The following is a 17,152-nucleotide window of genomic DNA, read 5'->3' on the forward strand; positions in this document are numbered from 1 at the left end:
GGAGGGTTAATGCGCTCCGTGGAGAAGAAATGTTGCGGAGGGTTAATGCGCTCCGAGGAAAATAAATGTTGCGGAGGGTTAATGGCTCCGAGGAGAAGAAATGTTGCGGAGGGTTAATGCGCTCCGAGGAGGATGGGAGGATCGCTGGGGCTGCTGGTGGCTGCTACTGATGCTTAACTCTCTACTGGCCGGAGCCGAACTGATGCTGATCGCTCTGGCGGAGCCCCTTTTATTTCCGAAAAGCAGCTGATCCGTACGGTATGTCCCTAGCGCGTAGTGCTGATGTGTCCCTAACGCGTTGTACGGATCGGCTGATAGTGTGCCCGTTGGTGCTTGGGTTATGGTCACACTTGGGGCGGTCAGCTGTGGGTGTGACCGTGGGTGGCTGTGCTACGGGCCCATTGGTGGTGATCAGCTGTGGTTGGTTTTATGTATCTTTTCGTGTTTTCTTCATTGTTTGTTTATTTAAACTTATTTCTTTTATCCTTATGTGGCAGGTCTTCATGTATTGTCGCTTATGTTATACTTATCCTACTAATACTTATCGTTTAGTCTTCATGGCTTGTCTTGGTGTTTCTAATGTCTTGTTGAGGTGTTTGTGGCGCCGGCGCATGGTCTTCCTGGCGCTGGGCGTCACACTCCCCCCTCCCTACCAAAGAGTGGCGTTTTCGGTTGTCTTTCCTTGTGTCGCCCGGAACCAGGTACCGATGCGGACATCTCCAGCTCGGCCGATCTTGACCAAGCACGCCTCCTGTTCCTCGTTCCATAGTTTGAACCGTCTTTGCGTGTGTTTCGGGCGGTCTTCGAGTTTCGCCAAGAGGCTAAAGAGGAGCTTGCAAAACAAGTGGCAGAGCGAAAACAAGCGGAAACAGAACCAGTTCGAGACTATGTCCAAGAGATAAGGAAGTTAATAAGGTTTGGAACCTACACAGAGCAGGAAAAACTGGAAATAATATACCAGAACTGCCGGCTGCCGCTGAAACTATACGTGAAGAGAAGAGAATTCCAAACGCTGTCGGAATTCATTATCATCGCAGAGGAATTCGAAAAATTAGAGACAGATGCAGGACTTTCTAAAATTACTGGTCGCCAATGGAATTACCCACAAAACGACCAACCAGCATGCAAAGGACGCAATACTGACAAAGGAAATGTCAAAGATGTGGAAACTATGGGCACGAGGCCCGAACATGCAGCAGGGAACCCGTACTGTACTGCTGGACCTGCAACAAACAAGGAGTACGCACAATAGACTGCTGCAGAAAACAACCGGAAAACACACAGGGCGCAGGACCAACCCGCGAATCTCCTGTGGCCCAAAACCAGCTGAGCGGGACAACACACAACTAATATTTGACAAGAACCAACTTTTAGGACGGGCCAGGATTGGATCACAACTGATGGAAGTAATCATCGATACAGGGGCAACAAGATGCATGATAAACGAAAGGGTGGCCGAAAAACTAAAAGGAGAAGGTATCGAAGGAGTGGAAAACAGATTAATCCGGCTCGCGGATGGAAGCACTCGGAGAACAACGCGAAGAATCCAACTAACAGTAGAACTAGGGGGAAAAGAAACCACCCAATCATTCCTAATCATGACAGGGGTACCAGACACCCCCATACTAGGAATGGAATTCTTAAAGAACGCAGGCACATCAATAACGTGCGGAGAAGCCACAATAAACTTCAACGGGGAACGAAACCCAAAGAGAAAGGAGGAAAGCGCAATAAATTCAGTAACAGAGCCAACGGACGAGGAAATCGAAAAATGGATTACAACGGAGGTACACTCTTAATGGGGTTAGCAATATTACGAAACATCGGATATTTCTGAAAGATGACAGACCAGTCAAACAGAGGTATTACCCAAGAAACCCAGCGCAAATGGAAATCATCAACAAAGAGATCAGCGAACTCATAAAGCAAGATCTAATAGAACCATCACACAGCCCATACAGCTCACCGATTGTCCTCATAAAAAAGAAAACTGGAGATTGGAGGGTCTGCGTGGACTACCGACTGTTAAACGAAAAAACAGAGAAGGATGCATACCCATTACCACGGATGGACTTTATTCTAAATCAGCTTAAAGAGGCTAAATACATTAGCACGCTCGACTTAAAGTCAGGGTATTGGCAAATCCCAATGGAAAAACAGAGCCGACACTACACAGCCTTTACAGCTCCCGCGCGAGGATTGTACCAATGGAAGGTCATGCCATTCGGACTCGCAACAGCACCTGCTACGTTCCAAAGAGCCCTAGACTCGGTAATCGGACCGGACATGGAACCATTCGCTTTCGCATACCTAGACGACATAATCGTAATTGGGCGGACGAAAGTTGAACACATGCAGAAACTACAAACGGTATTTGAACGACTACGGACAGCAAACCTACGCATTAACGCAGCAAAATGCCACTTTCTCCAAAAGAAACTTAAATACCTAGGACACATGGTGAGCGAGGAAGGAATACACACAGACCCAGACAAAGTGGCGGCCATTAAAGAACTCACCGCACCAACTACACTCAAACAGCTGCATAGTTTTTTAGGCCTGGCATCTTGGTACCGCATATTCGTACCAGCGTACACCGAACGAGCAAGACCTTTTAAAAAAGGGACAAAAACTTGAGTGCGGCGAAGCACAAGAAAACAGCTTCAAAGACCTAAAGCTGTGTCAAACGGAAGCACCAATATTTGCATGCCCAGACTTCAGAAAAACATTCATACTCCAAACAGACGCAAGCGACTGCGGCCTAGGAGCGGTGTTGACCCAGGAAGATGCGGACGAAGAACATGTAATTTCCTACGCAAGCCGCAAGCTCAAAAGCGAGGAAACCAAATACTCCGCAACGGAAAAATAATGCCTAGCCATCTACTGGGGTATACACAAGATGAGGATTTACCTAGAAGGCTATAAATTTATTGTAATTACAGATCACCTAGCCCTCAAATGGTTAAATTCCATCGAAAGACCAACCGGACGAGTAGCAAGATGGGCATTGGGACTGCAACCATTCTCATTCGAAATACGATATCGAAAAGGCAAGACTCTCCCGCTTACCACGTGAAGAAACCCCCATAGCAGAAATCGTAGAATGCGCTTGGTATCAAAACAAATGGAACCAAGTAGAGATGACACCAAAAGAAGCTACGGATTATACCATAAAACACGGAAGATTATACCGACACATACCAAGCCAAACCGACGAAGACGATCAATCCTGGAAACTGTGCGTTCCAAAACAAGAGAGACAGAGGGTACTAACCGAAAATCACACAAACCCAACAGCCGGACACCTCGGGATCAGACGCACGAAAATCAGAATAAGGCAGCGATATCTTTGGCCAGGGCTAAGCAGAGACGTAACACGATTCGTACGAAGATGCGAAAGCTGCCAAAAATTTAAGGTATCGCAACAAGCAGCGGCAGGCAAAATGCTGACCAAAATCGCAAACGCACCATGGGAAACAATATGCGTCGATTTCGTAGGACCACTCCCAAGATCGCCGCACGGCAACACCGCACTAATCGTGTTTTTCGATAAATTTTCGAAATGGGTGGAGGTCACACCGGCAAGAAGCGCAACAGCTGACGCATTCCTAAAGGCGTTCAGAGAAAAAATACTGGCGAGGGGAGGTGCACCAAAGCGATTGATCTCAGACAACGGCGTTCAATTTACAAGCAGAAAGACGAAACAGGTAATGAAAACGTGGGGCATCACCCAACAATTCACGGCACCATACACACCACAAGAAAACCCAACCGATCGAGCGAACCGAACACTAAAGACGATGATCGCACAATTTGCGGGAGGAAAACACAACAAATGGGACGAACAACTACCAGAACTAACCCTAGCGATAAATAGCAGCAAGTCAGAGGCAACAGGGTTTAGTCCAGCATACCTGATATTCGGGAGAGAACTTAGATTACCGGGCAACCTATTCGACGAGGTAACACTAGGGTCATGGTTCAACAATCAAACAAACCAAGAAAGCACCGAAAACAAACGAAAACAAACAGAAACAATAGCAAGTCAAAACATGGAAGAAGCAGCAGCAAAACAAGCAACACATTACAATTTGCGAGAGCGAGCATGGAAACCAAAAGGAGGGGACCTGGTATGGGTACGAACGCACCCACTATCGAAAAAAATCGACAAAACAACAGCGAAACTAGAACCGAAATACACCGGTCCGTTTAAGGTACTCGAACTAACTTCACCAGTGATTACAACAGTACAAGATACGACAACGAGCAAAAAACTACGGGCACACGTCTCATAACTAAAACCAGCAAAAATAGAGGAAGCAAACACAATAACGATGCCATCTCTCTACCTTTTCAGAAAGATGGAAAATAATGAAAATAAATTCGACATTTCGTCCCGGAAATTTAAGGAGAGGATGGCACAGGCCAGCCACAAAAACCGAGCGGCAAAACTACTATCGGCCGCCCCCCCACTCAGCTCACGGATGAGAGCATCAGTAACGAAAGTGTCAGCACCCAGGAACACAGACAAAACCAAGACGATGGAAACCACGGCAGGACAGCGCGAGACACAAGGAGAACCAGTAGCAACATACAAGGAAGTAATCCCAACAAAGAAGAGGATCAGCTGGGCAAACCAGGCCAACCAACAGGAACAAACGGCACGAAGAGTCAGCGAACAACAAGTCACGAAGCTTTCCTGGGCCAAAAAAGTGGAAGACGAAGAATCCGACAGGGACGTGCTGGACCTAAACCCCGAGTGGCCAACGCCGGAACCGGAACCATGTAAGCCCAGCCAGAGGGGTACCATCCCGAGGGAACGGAACGTTCCGCATAGCTTCGAGCTATCGGACGCATTAATCAAAATCATCAAAGCGAAACTCGAAGACCGCCCGAAACACACGCAAAGACGGTTCAAACTATGGAACGAGGAACAGGAGGCGTGCTGGGTCAAGATCGGCCGAGCTGGAGATGTCCGCATCGGCACCTGGTTCCGGGCGACACAAGGAAAGACAACCGAAAACGCCACACTGGGAAAGGAGGGGGGAGTGTGACGCCCAGCGCCAGGAAGATCATGCACCGGCGCCACAAGCACCACAGCAAGACATTAGAAACACTAAGACAAGCAATGAAGACTAAACGATAAGTATTAGTAGGATAAGTAGAACATAAGCGACAATACATGAAGACCTGCTACATAAGGATAAAAGAAATAAGTATAAATATACAAACAATGAAGAAAACACGAAAGATACATCAAAACAAACCACAGATGATCACCACCAATGAGCCCAGAGCACAGCCACCCACGGTCACACCCACAGCTGACCGCCCCAAGTGTGACCATAACCCCAGCACCAATGGGCACACTATCAGCCGATCCGTACAAACGCGTTAGGGGCGCCGCCAGAGCGATCAGCATCAGTTCGGCTCCGGCCATTGGAGAGGTAAGCATCAGAAGCAGCCACCAGCAGCCCCAGCGATCCTCCCATCCTCCTCGGAGCGCATTAAACCTCCGCAACCTTTCTTCTCCTCGGAGCGCATTTGACCTCCGCAACATTTATTTTCCTCGGAGCGCATTTGACCTCCGCAACATTTATTTTCCTCGGAGCGCATTTGACCTCCGCAACATTTATTTTCCTCGGAGCGCATTAACCCTCCGCAACATTTCTTCTCCTCGGAGCGCATTTGACCTCCGCAACATTTATTCTCCTCGGAGCGCATTAACCCTCCGCAACATTTCTTCTCCTCGGAGAGCATTTGACCTCCGCAACATTTATTCTCCTCGGAGCGCATTAACCCTCCGCAAAATTTTTTCTCCTCGGAGCGCATTAGACCTCCGCAACATTTATTCTTCCGAAGCGCATTAACCCTCCGCAACATTGCTTCTCCTCGGAGCGCATTAGACCTCCGCAACATTTATTCTCCTCGGAGCGCATTGGACCTCCGCAACATTTCTTCTCCTCGGTGCGCATTCGACCTCCGCAACATTTCTCCTCGGAGCGCATTAGACCTCCGCGACCTCGACCGACACCGACCGGACGGCTACCTGGACCCGCACGCAACCATCCGCCACGTGCGGGCAACCCGAAAGACGACCCCGGCAGCCGACCCCGAAGGAAGAGCCAGAAGAAAAAACCGCGCACCTACCAAACTTTGTACCTTTTAAGAACAATAAAAATAACTCTATCTCTTTTGTTACCGCTCAAGCCCCGCCTTATTCTTGAACCACGAGACTCTCTTTCAGCTACCACACCCAGAGATCAAACAAATTTCTGTGGAACCCGGCGCGACGAGCATACCCCGGCCGAAGCGCCGTCACAGTGGCGCCCGAGCAGGTTGTGGTAGCATAAGAAGCATAATCTCAAAGGTCAAGATGGCAATGGATAAACCAAGCAACGAAACTGGAGTAACAAAACTATTGCGAGGAATTCGGATTGGAGAAACTGGACGGACTAGAAACCCAAAAGAAGCAACTACTACAATTCTCGGAGAGAACAGACCTCCCAATACATATGCGAGAAAGGCTAGAACAACTAGCAAATAACCAATCACGAGGCAAAAGCCCGAGAACCAAGAGCCAAGGCAACAATCACCAAAAGGAGTACCACAAAAACCAACAATGGAAGAGATCCAAGGGGAGACCAGGACAGGCAGGAAGAAATCGCTATTTACAAAACAGATAAAGAAAGGATCACCAGGAGCAGTAGCGATAATAGAAAAAATACGCAAGTGGGACCTGATCTTTACAGGAAAAGGAGGGCTGCTAGAATTCCTGAGCAGGATGGAGGAATTAGCAGAAACCTACGGGGTAGAACCGGACCACCTCGTATTCGCAATGCCGATAATCCTGGAGGAAAGCGCGCTAGACTAGTGGCACTCAAAGCCAGCGCCAGTCACATCATGGGAGGAAGCAAAGGTCGGACTAAAAGAGAACTTCATATCCCCCAGATACCAAGAGGAGCTTGCAAAACAAGTGGCAAAGGGAAAACAAGCGGAAACAGAACCAGTTCGAGACTATGTCCAAGAAATAAGGAAGTTAATGAGGTTTGGAACCTACACAGAGCAGGAAAAACTGGAAATAATATACCAGAACTGCCGGCTGCCGCTGAAACTATACGTGAAGAGAAGAGAATTCCAAACGCTGTCGGAATTCATTATCATCGCAGAGGAATTCGAAAAAATAGAGACAGATGCAGGACTTTCTAAAATTACTGGTCGCCAATGGAATTACCCACAAAACGACCAACCAGCATGCAAAGGACGCAATACTGACAAAGGAAATGTCAAAGATGTGGAAACTATGGGCACGAGGCCCGAACATGCAGCAGGGAACCCGTACTGTACTGCTGGACCTGCAACAAACAAGGAGTACGCACAATAGACTGCTGCAGAAAACAACCGGAAAACACACAGGGCGCAGGACCAACCCGCGAATCTCCTGTGGCCCAAAACCAGCTGAGCGGGACAACACACAACTAATATTTGACAAGAACCAACTTTTAGGACGGGCCAGGATTGGATCACAACTGATGGAAGTAATCATCGATACAGGGGCAACAAGATGCATGATAAACGAAAGGGTGGCCGAAAAACTAAAAGGAGAAGGTATCGAAGGAGTGGAAAACAGATTAATCCGGCTCGCGGATGGAAGCACTCGGAGAACAACGCGAAGAATCCAACTAACAGTAGAACTAGGGGGAAAAGAAACCACCCAATCATTCCTAATCATGACAGGGGTACCAGACACCCCCATACTAGGAATGGAATTCTTAAAGAACGCAGGCACATCAATAACGTGCGGAGAAGCCACAATAAACTTCAACGGGGAACGAAACCCAAAGAGAAAGGAGGAAAGCGCAATAAATTCAGTAACAGAGCCAACGGACGAGGAAATCGAAAAATGGATTACAACGGAGGTACACTCTTAATGGGGTTAGCAATATTACGAAACATCGGATATTTCTGAAAGATGACAGACCAGTCAAACAGAGGTATTACCCAAGAAACCCAGCGCAAATGGAAATCATCAACAAAGAGATCAGCGAACTCATAAAGCAAGATCTAATAGAACCATCACACAGCCCATACAGCTCACCGATTGTCCTCATAAAAAAGAAAACTGGAGATTGGAGGGTCTGCGTGGACTACCGACTGTTAAACGAAAAAACAGAGAAGGATGCATACCCATTACCACGGATGGACTTTATTCTAAATCAGCTTAAAGAGGCTAAATACATTAGCACGCTCGACTTAAAGTCAGGGTATTGGCAAATCCCAATGGAAAAACAGAGCCGACACTACACAGCCTTTACAGCTCCCGCGCGAGGATTGTACCAATGGAAGGTCATGCCATTCGGACTCGCAACAGCACCTGCTACGTTCCAAAGAGCCCTAGACTCGGTAATCGGACCGGACATGGAACCATTCGCTTTCGCATACCTAGACGACATAATCGTAATTGGGCGGACGAAAGTTGAACACATGCAGAAACTACAAACGGTATTTGAACGACTACGGCCAGCAAACCTACGCATTAACGCAGCAAAATGCCACTTTCTCCAAAAGAAACTTAAATACCTAGGACACATGGTGAGCGAGGAAGGAATACACACAGACCCAGACAAAGTGGCGGCCATTAAAGAACTCACCGCACCAACTACACTGAAACAGCTGCATAGTTTTTTGGGCCTGGCATCTTGGTACCGCAGATTCGTACCAGCGTACACCGAGCGAGCAAAAGCACTACAAGACCTTTTAAAAAAGGGACAAAAACTTGAGTGGGGCGAAGCACAAGAAAACAGCTTCAAAGACCTAAAGCTGTGTCTAACGGAAGCACCAATATTGGCATGCCCAGACTTCAGAAAAACATTCATACTCCAAACAGACGCAAGCGACTGCGGCCTAGGAGCGGTGTTGACCCAGGAAGATGCGGACGGAGAACATGTAATTTCCTACGCAAGCCGCAAGCTCAAAAGCGAGGAAACCAAATACTCCGCAACGGAAAAAGAATGCCTAGCCATCTACTGGGGTATACACAAGATGAGGATGGACCTAAAAAGCTATCAATTTATTGTAATTACAGATCACCTAGCCCTTAAATGGTTAAATTCCATCGAAAGCCCAACCGGACGAGTAGCAAGATGGGCATTGGGACTGCAACCATTCTCATTCGAAATACGATATCGAAAAGGCAAGACTCTCCCGCTTACCACGTGAAGAAACCCCCATAGCAGAAATCGTAGAATGCGCTTGGTATCAAAACAAATGGAACCAAGTAGAGATGACACCAAAAGAAGCTACGGATTATACCATAAAACATGGAAGATTATACCGACCCCTACCAAGCCAAACCGACGAAGACGATCAACCCTGGAAACTGTGCGTTCCAAAACAAGAGAGACAGAGGGTACTAACCGAAAATCACACAAACCCATGTGACGGCGCTTCGGCCGGGGTATGCTCGTCGCGCCGGGTTCCACAGAAATTTGTTTGATCTCTGGGTGTGGTAGCTGAAAGAGAGTCTCGTGGTTCAAGAATAAGAATAATAAAAGGTACAAAGTTTGGTAGGTGCGCGGGTTTTTTTCTACTGGCTCTTCCTTTGGGGTTCGGCGGCCGGAGTCGTCCTTCGGGTTGGCCGCACGTGGCGGACGGTTGCGTGCGGGTCCTGGTAGTCGTCCGGTCGATGTCGGTTGAGGTCGCGGAGGTCTAATGCGCTCCGAGGAGAAGAAATGTTGCGGAGGGTTAATGCGCTCCGAGGAGAATAAATGTTGCGGAGGGTTAATGCGCTCCGAGGAGGGGAAAGGCGGCGGAGGTTTAATGCGCTCCGAGGAGGATGGGAGGATCGCTGGGGCTGCTGGTGGCTGCTACTGATGCTTACCTCTCCACTGGCCGGAGCCGAACTGATGCTGATCGCTCTGGCGGAGCCCTTTTTATTTCCGAAAAGCAGCTGTCCCTAACGCGTTTGTACGGATCGGCTGATAGTGTGCCCGTTGGTGCTTGGGTTATGGTCACACTTGGGGCGGTCAGCTGTGGGTGTGACCGTGGGTGGCTGGGCCCATTGGTGGTGATCATCTGTGGTTGGTTTTATGTATCTTTATTTTTTGTTTATTTATACTTATTTCTTTTATCCTTATGTGGCAGGTCTTCATGTATTGTCGCTTATGTTCTAATTATCCTAATAATACTTATATTTTAGTCTTCACGGCTTGTCTTGGTATTTCTAGTATAATTAGTCTTCAGGGTTTCTTCTCGGTGTTTCTAATGTTTTGTTGTGGTGTTTGGGGCTCCGGCGCTTGGTCTTCCTGGCGCTGGGCGTCACACTCCCCCCCTCCTTTCCCAGTGTGGCGTTTTCGGTTGTCTTTCTTTGGGTCGCTTGGAACCAGGTGCTGATGCGGACATCTCCCGTTCGGCCGATCTTGGCCCAGCACGCCTCCTGTTCCTCGTTCCATAGTTTGAACCGTCTTTGCGTGTGTTTCTGGCGGTCTTCGAGTTTCGCTTTCTTTGGACGTTGACATGCAATGACTGCATCTTTCAAGAGGCGATGCAGTTACTGCACCGTCAAGTGGCCCGTGTGACACCAGCAGAAGGCTGTTACGCGCGGATCCCAGGCAAAACGCAGCCCTCCTCCCGCCCAACCGACCGAGGGGCGCTGCCGCATGACTCGCGGTGCGTAGCCGAACCAAACGCGAACATGCAAGAAAGATAGCTATTAGACTAAAATTCGAGGAAAATTAGTACTAAACTTACTAAGAAACTAAGCATGCAATCAATATACAAATACCACTACGGTTACTAATTAATAGAAAGGTATGTAAGGATTAATTATTTAATAAGAAGAAGAGAATTAGTGTTGGATATAATATGGTAGAGGGAATTATAATCCGAGCATAAGACCCTAAACGGCTCATGCAAGGAATAATTCGATTTGATGATATTGATTGATGCGTCCGATAGCTCGAAGCTCTGCGAAACGTTACATTCCCTCGGGATGGTGAGCTTGCATGGTTCCGGTTCTGGTGTTTGCCACTCGGGGTTTAGGTCCAGCACGTCCCTGTCGGATTCTTCGTCTTCCACTTGATTGGCCCAGGAAAGCTTCGTGACTTGTTGTTCGCTGACTCTTCGTGCCGTTTGTTCCTGTTGGTTGGCCTGGTTTATTAGTGGACGTTGACATGCAATGACTGCATCTTTCAAGAGGCGATGCAGTTACTGCACCGTCAAGTGGCCCGTGTGACACCAGCAGAAGGCTGTTACGCGCGGATCCCAGGCAAAACGCAGCCCTCCTCCCGCCCAACCGACCGAGGGGCGCTGCCGCATGACGCGCGGTGCGTAGCCGAACCAAACGCGAACATGCAAGAAAGATAGCTATTAGACTAACATTCGAGGAAAATTAGTACTAAACTTACTAAGAAACTAAGCATGCAATCAAAGTACAAATACCACTACAGTTACTAATTAATAGAAAGGTGTGTAAGGATTAATAATTTAATAAGAGGAAGAGAATTAGTGGTGGATATAATATGGTAGAGGGAATTATAATCCGAGCATAAGACCCTAAACGGTTCATGCAAGGAATAATTCGATCTACAAAGTGGAAGGAACAACGGTATACAATTTCTAGTCAGTCTAATAGGAATCGTGAAGTTTATGCGGCTCAACAGATCAGGGCTGTCTATGTCACCCCTGATCAAGTTGTGCATAAATATCACACCAAGCATTTTTCTACGGTTAACTAAGGATGGGAGGTTTACTAATAGTAGTCTACTAGAGTAAGATGGGAGTCTTACACCCGCATCCCAGTTAAGGCCCCGCAGAGCAAAGAGTAAAAAGTTTTTCTGTACTGATTCTATACGGTCCTGGTGTACTTTGTACTGAGGGCACCATACACAGGAGCCGTATTCTAAGATCGGACGAACAAGCGAGGTATAGAGAGTCTTTGTTATATAGGGGTCGTCAAATTCCTTTGACCACCTCTTTATAAAAACCCAAGCACGCTCATGGCCTTATTTACCATGGTAGAAATGTGTTCGGAAAACTTTAACTTGGGGTCTAACATAACACCCAGATCATCCACTAGGGTAATTCTCTCAAGAGAACCACCAAATAGGGTGTAAGGAGCCAACAAAGGGCTAGAACGATGAAATGTCATAACTTTGCATTTCGAGGCATTAAGGTGTAACAAGTTTGCACAACACCATGACTGAAAGTTATTGAGATCGGATTGCAAGCGAGGATGAAATGAAATGTCCTTGTACTGGACACAGAGTTTAACATCATCCGCATACATAAGTACTCGAGAGTATGTTAATACTGAAGGTAAGTCATTAATAAAGAGTGTGAAGAGTAAGGGGCCTAGATGGCTGCCTTGTGGTACTCCCGAAGAAACCTTTACTGGGAAAGAGAGGGAGTTTTTGAAGAGGACTCTTTGAGACCTAGAACAAAGATAGCTAGAAATCCATCTCAGGAGGTTGGGCGGAAACCCTAAAAGGTCAAGTTTATGCGCTAAAAGGGAATGGTTTACAGAGTCGAATGCTTTACTAAAGTCGGTGTAAATAACATCCGTCTGTAAGTTACCTTGAAAGCCTTTAATAATGAAAGAGGTAAACTCTAACAAGTTCGTGGTGGTTGATCGCCGCCTTATAAATCCATGCTGAGTTGGAGATATAAGTGACTTGCAGAGATGTTGCAAGTGCGGAGTTAAAACCCTCTCAAACATTTTAGGAATAGCGGATAACTTTGCTATACCTCTATAATTTTTTGCATCAGACTTGCTACCTTTTTTATGGAGAGGAATTATAAACGATTCCTTCCAGATCGGGGGGAAGCAAGAAGAATCAATGGATAGGGTGAATAGTTTAAGCAAAGGTCCACACAGAGCCTCGGCGCAGTACCTGAGTACACAACCTGGAACCCCGTCTGGACCCGGTGAAAACACCGGCTTAACTAGTCGAAGATCATGAAGTAGGGAACATTCATTTAACAAGGGACTGAAAATGCCGTTCGACCTCGGTAAACAGTATGGGTACGGATGACCAGAGTAGCTTTCCTCAGAATAGGTGGTTTGGAAGAATTGGGCAAAAAGATCGGCAATTGCCTGATCATTATTTGCCGACGTATTACAAAATGATAGCGAGGATGGGTGTGCGGACGTTCTACGCTTACTGTTTACGAAGCTGTAAAACTGTTTAGGGTCCTGAGAAAAACGTATCCTGCATCACTCACGAGGCCAGAAAATCCAGCGCATTTTGCGTGCACTACGCTGTCGCAGAGCCAGCAGGGGACATTCGGCTGATCGTGGGTGATCTGCTTCTTACAGCTTTTTTTGGCACAGACCACAGCGTATTCCATTTTATTTTATTATTTATTTATATATATACTATTGTTTGCAAAACAAATTGGTATCAGACCAATGTGCCAGACAACGCTCAAAGCGGAATTGGTAAAAAAAAGAGAGCAGAGTGGAGAGCGGTTATAGCGAGAGCTACTAAGCAGAGAGCGCTATTGCTCAGAAAGTTTAAAGAGCGTGAGAGAAAGAACAGTTATTGAAGTTGAGGTGATAGCGAGAGAGTGATAAAACAACAAAAGCTACCAGACGAGAGCGGACTGCAATGCAATGTAATGCGTACTCACTCACTGCAACAACACAAACACAAGCACAAGCACAAGCCGACGCCGAAAAATAAAAAGTTAAATGTTTTAACACAAATCAAAAGGCATGCACTCGCGTAATAGAATAGGTTTCCAGATTGTCGTCTGGTTAGGAAGTAAATTTAGAATTTAGTTAGGAAAACACCGGCTGTTTATTCAAAACAAAAGGAAAAAATGCGGAGCGCAAAACAAAAACACGTCTGATCACTACGAAAGATACGGATAATGCCCAGCTGATCCTCTTCTTTGTTGGGATTACTTCCTTGTATGTTGCTACTGGTTCTCCTTGTGTCTCGCGCTGACCTGCCGTGGTTTCCATCGTCTTGGTTTTGTCTGTGTTCCTGGGTGCTGACACTTTTGTTACTGATGCTCTCATCCGTGAGCTGAGTGGGGGGGCGGCCGATAGTAGTTTTGCCGCTCGGTTTTTGTGGCTGGCCTGTGCCATGCTCTCCTTAAATTTCCGGGACGAAATGTCGAATTTATTTTCATTATTTTCCATCTTTCTGAAAAGGTAGAGAGATGGCATCGTTATTGTGTTTGCTTCCTCTATTTTTGCTGGTTTTAGTTATGAGACGTGTGCCCGTAGTTTTTTGTTCGTTGTCGTATCTTGTACTGTTGTAATCACTGGTGAGATTAGTTCGAGTACCTTACACGGACCGGTGTATTTCGGTTCTAGTTTCGCTGTTGTTTTGTCGATTTTTTTCGATAGTGGGTGCGTTCGTACCCATACCAGGTCCCCTCCTTTTGGTTTCCATGCTCGCTCTCGCAAATTGTAATGTGTTGCTTGTTTTGCTGCTGCTTCTTCCATGTTTTGACTTGCTATTGTTTCTGTTTGTTTTCGTTTGTTTTCGGTGCTTTCTTGGTTTGTTTGATTGTTGAACCATGACCCTAGTGTTACCTCGTCGAATAGGTTGCCCGGTAATCTAAGTTCTCTCCCGAATATCAGGTATGCTGGACTAAACCCTGTTGCCTCTGACTTGCTGCTATTTATCGCTAGGGTTAGTTCTGGTAGTTGTTCGTCCCATTTGTTGTGTTTTCCTCCCGCAAATTGTGCGATCATCGTCTTTAGTGTTCGGTTCGCTCGATCGGTTGGGTTTTCTTGTGGTGTGTATGGTGCCGTGAATTGTTGGGTGATGCCCCACGTTTTCATTACCTGTTTCGTCTTTCTGCTTGTAAATTGAACGCCGTTGTCTGAGATCAATCGCTTTGGTGCACCTCCCCTCGCCAGTATTTTTTCTCTGAACGCCTTTAGGAATGCGTCAGCTGTTGCGCTTCTTGCCGGTGTGACCTCCACCCATTTCGAAAATTTATCGAAAAACACGATTAGTGCGGTGTTGCCGTGCGGCGATCTTGGGAGTGGTCCTACGAAATCGACGCATATTGTTTCCCATGGTGCGTTTGCGATTTTGGTCAGCATTTTGCCTGCCGCTGCTTGTTGCGATACCTTAAATTTTTGGCAGCTTTCGCATCTTCGTACGAATCGTGTTACGTCTCTGCTTAGCCCTGGCCAAAGATATCGCTGCCTTATTCTGATTTTCGTGCGTCTGATCCCGAGGTGTCCGGCTGTTGGGTTTGTGTGATTTTCGGTTAGTACCCTCTGTCTCTCTTGTTTTGGAACGCACAGTTTCCAGGATTGATCGTCTTCGTCGGTTTGGCTTGGTATGTGTCGGTATAATCTTCCGTGTTTTATGGTATAATCCGTAGCTTCTTTTGGTGTCATCTCTACTTGGTTCCATTTGTTTTGATACCAAGCGCATTCTACGATTTCTGCTATGGGGGTTTCTTCACGTGGTAAGCGGGAGAGTCTTGCCTTTTCGATATCGTATTTCGAATGAGAATGGTTGCAGTCCCAATGCCCATCTTGCTACTCGTCCGGTTGGTCTTTCGATGGAATTTAACCATTTGAGGGCTAGGTGATCTGTAATTACAATAAATTTATAGCCTTCTAGGTAAATCCTCATCTTGTGTATACCCCAGTAGATGGCTAGGCATTATTTTTCCGTTGCGGAGTATTTGGTTTCCTCGCTTTTGAGCTTGCGGCTTGCGTAGGAAATTACATGTTCTCCGTCCGCATCTTCCTGGGTCAACACCGCTCCTAGGCCGCAGTCGCTTGCGTCTGTTTGGAGTATGAATGTTTTTCTGAAGTCTGGGCATGCAAATATTGGTGCTTCCGTTTGACACAGCTTTAGGTCTTTGAAGCTGTTTTCTTGTGCTTCGCCGCACTCAAGTTTTTGTCCCTTTTTTAAAAGGTCTTGCTCGTTCGGTGTACGCTGGTACGAATATGCGGTACCAAGATGCCAGGCCTAAAAAACTATGCAGCTGTTTGAGTGTAGTTGGTGCGGTGAGTTCTTTAATGGCCGCCACTTTGTCTGGGTCTGTGTGTATTCCTTCCTCGCTCACCATGTGTCCTAGGTATTTAAGTTTCTTTTGGAGAAAGTGGCATTTTGCTGCGTTAATGCGTAGGTTTGCTGTCCGTAGTCGTTCAAATACCGTTTGTAGTTTCTGCATGTGTTCAACTTTCGTCCGCCCAATTACGATTATGTCGTCTAGGTATGCGAAAGCGAATGGTTCCATGTCCGGTCCGATTACCGAGTCTAGGGCTCTTTGGAACGTAGCAGGTGCTGTTGCGAGTCCGAATGGCATGACCTTCCATTGGTACAATCCTCGCGCGGGAGCTGTAAAGGCTGTGTAGTGTCGGCTCTGTTTTTCCATTGGGATTTGCCAATACCCTGACTTTAAGTCGAGCGTGCTAATGTATTTAGCCTCTTTAAGCTGATTTAGAATAAAGTCCATCCGTGGTAATGGGTATGCATCCTTCTCTGTTTTTTCGTTTAAAAGTCGGTAGTCCACGCAGACCCTCCAATCTCCAGTTTTCTTTTTTATGAGGACAATCGGTGAGCTGTATGGGCTGTGTGATGGTTCTATTAGATCTTGCTTTATGAGTTCGCTGATCTCTTTGTTGATGATTTCCATTTGCGCTGGGTTTCTTGGGTAATACCTCTGTTTGACTGGTCTGTCATCTTTCAGAAATATCCGATGTTTCGTAATATTGCTCACCCCTTCAAGAGTGTTGGATTTCTGTACCTCCGTTGTAATCCATTTTTCGATTTCCTCGTCCGTTGGCTCTTTTACTGAATTTCTTGCGCTTTCCTCCTTTCTCTTTGGGTTTGGTTCCCCGTTGAAGTTTATTGTGGCTTCTCCGCACGTTATTGATGTGCCCGCATCTTTTAAGAATTCCATTCCTAGTATGGGGGTGTCTGGTACCCCTGTCATGATTAGGAATGATTGGGTGGTTTCTTTTCCCCCTAGTTCTACTGTTAGTTGGACTCTTCGTGTTGTTCTCCGAGTGCTTCCATCCGCGAGCCGGATTGATCTGTTTTCCACTCCTTCGATACCTTCTCCTTTTAGTTTTTCGTCCGCCCTTTCGTTTATCATGCATCTTGTTGCCCCTGTATCGATGATTACTTCCATCAGTTGTGATCCAATCCTGGCCCGTCCTAAAAGT

Source organism: Drosophila miranda, chromosome 4 (assembly GCF_003369915.1).
Source record: "Drosophila miranda strain MSH22 chromosome 4, D.miranda_PacBio2.1, whole genome shotgun sequence".
NCBI lineage: Eukaryota > Metazoa > Arthropoda > Insecta > Diptera > Drosophilidae > Drosophila > Drosophila miranda.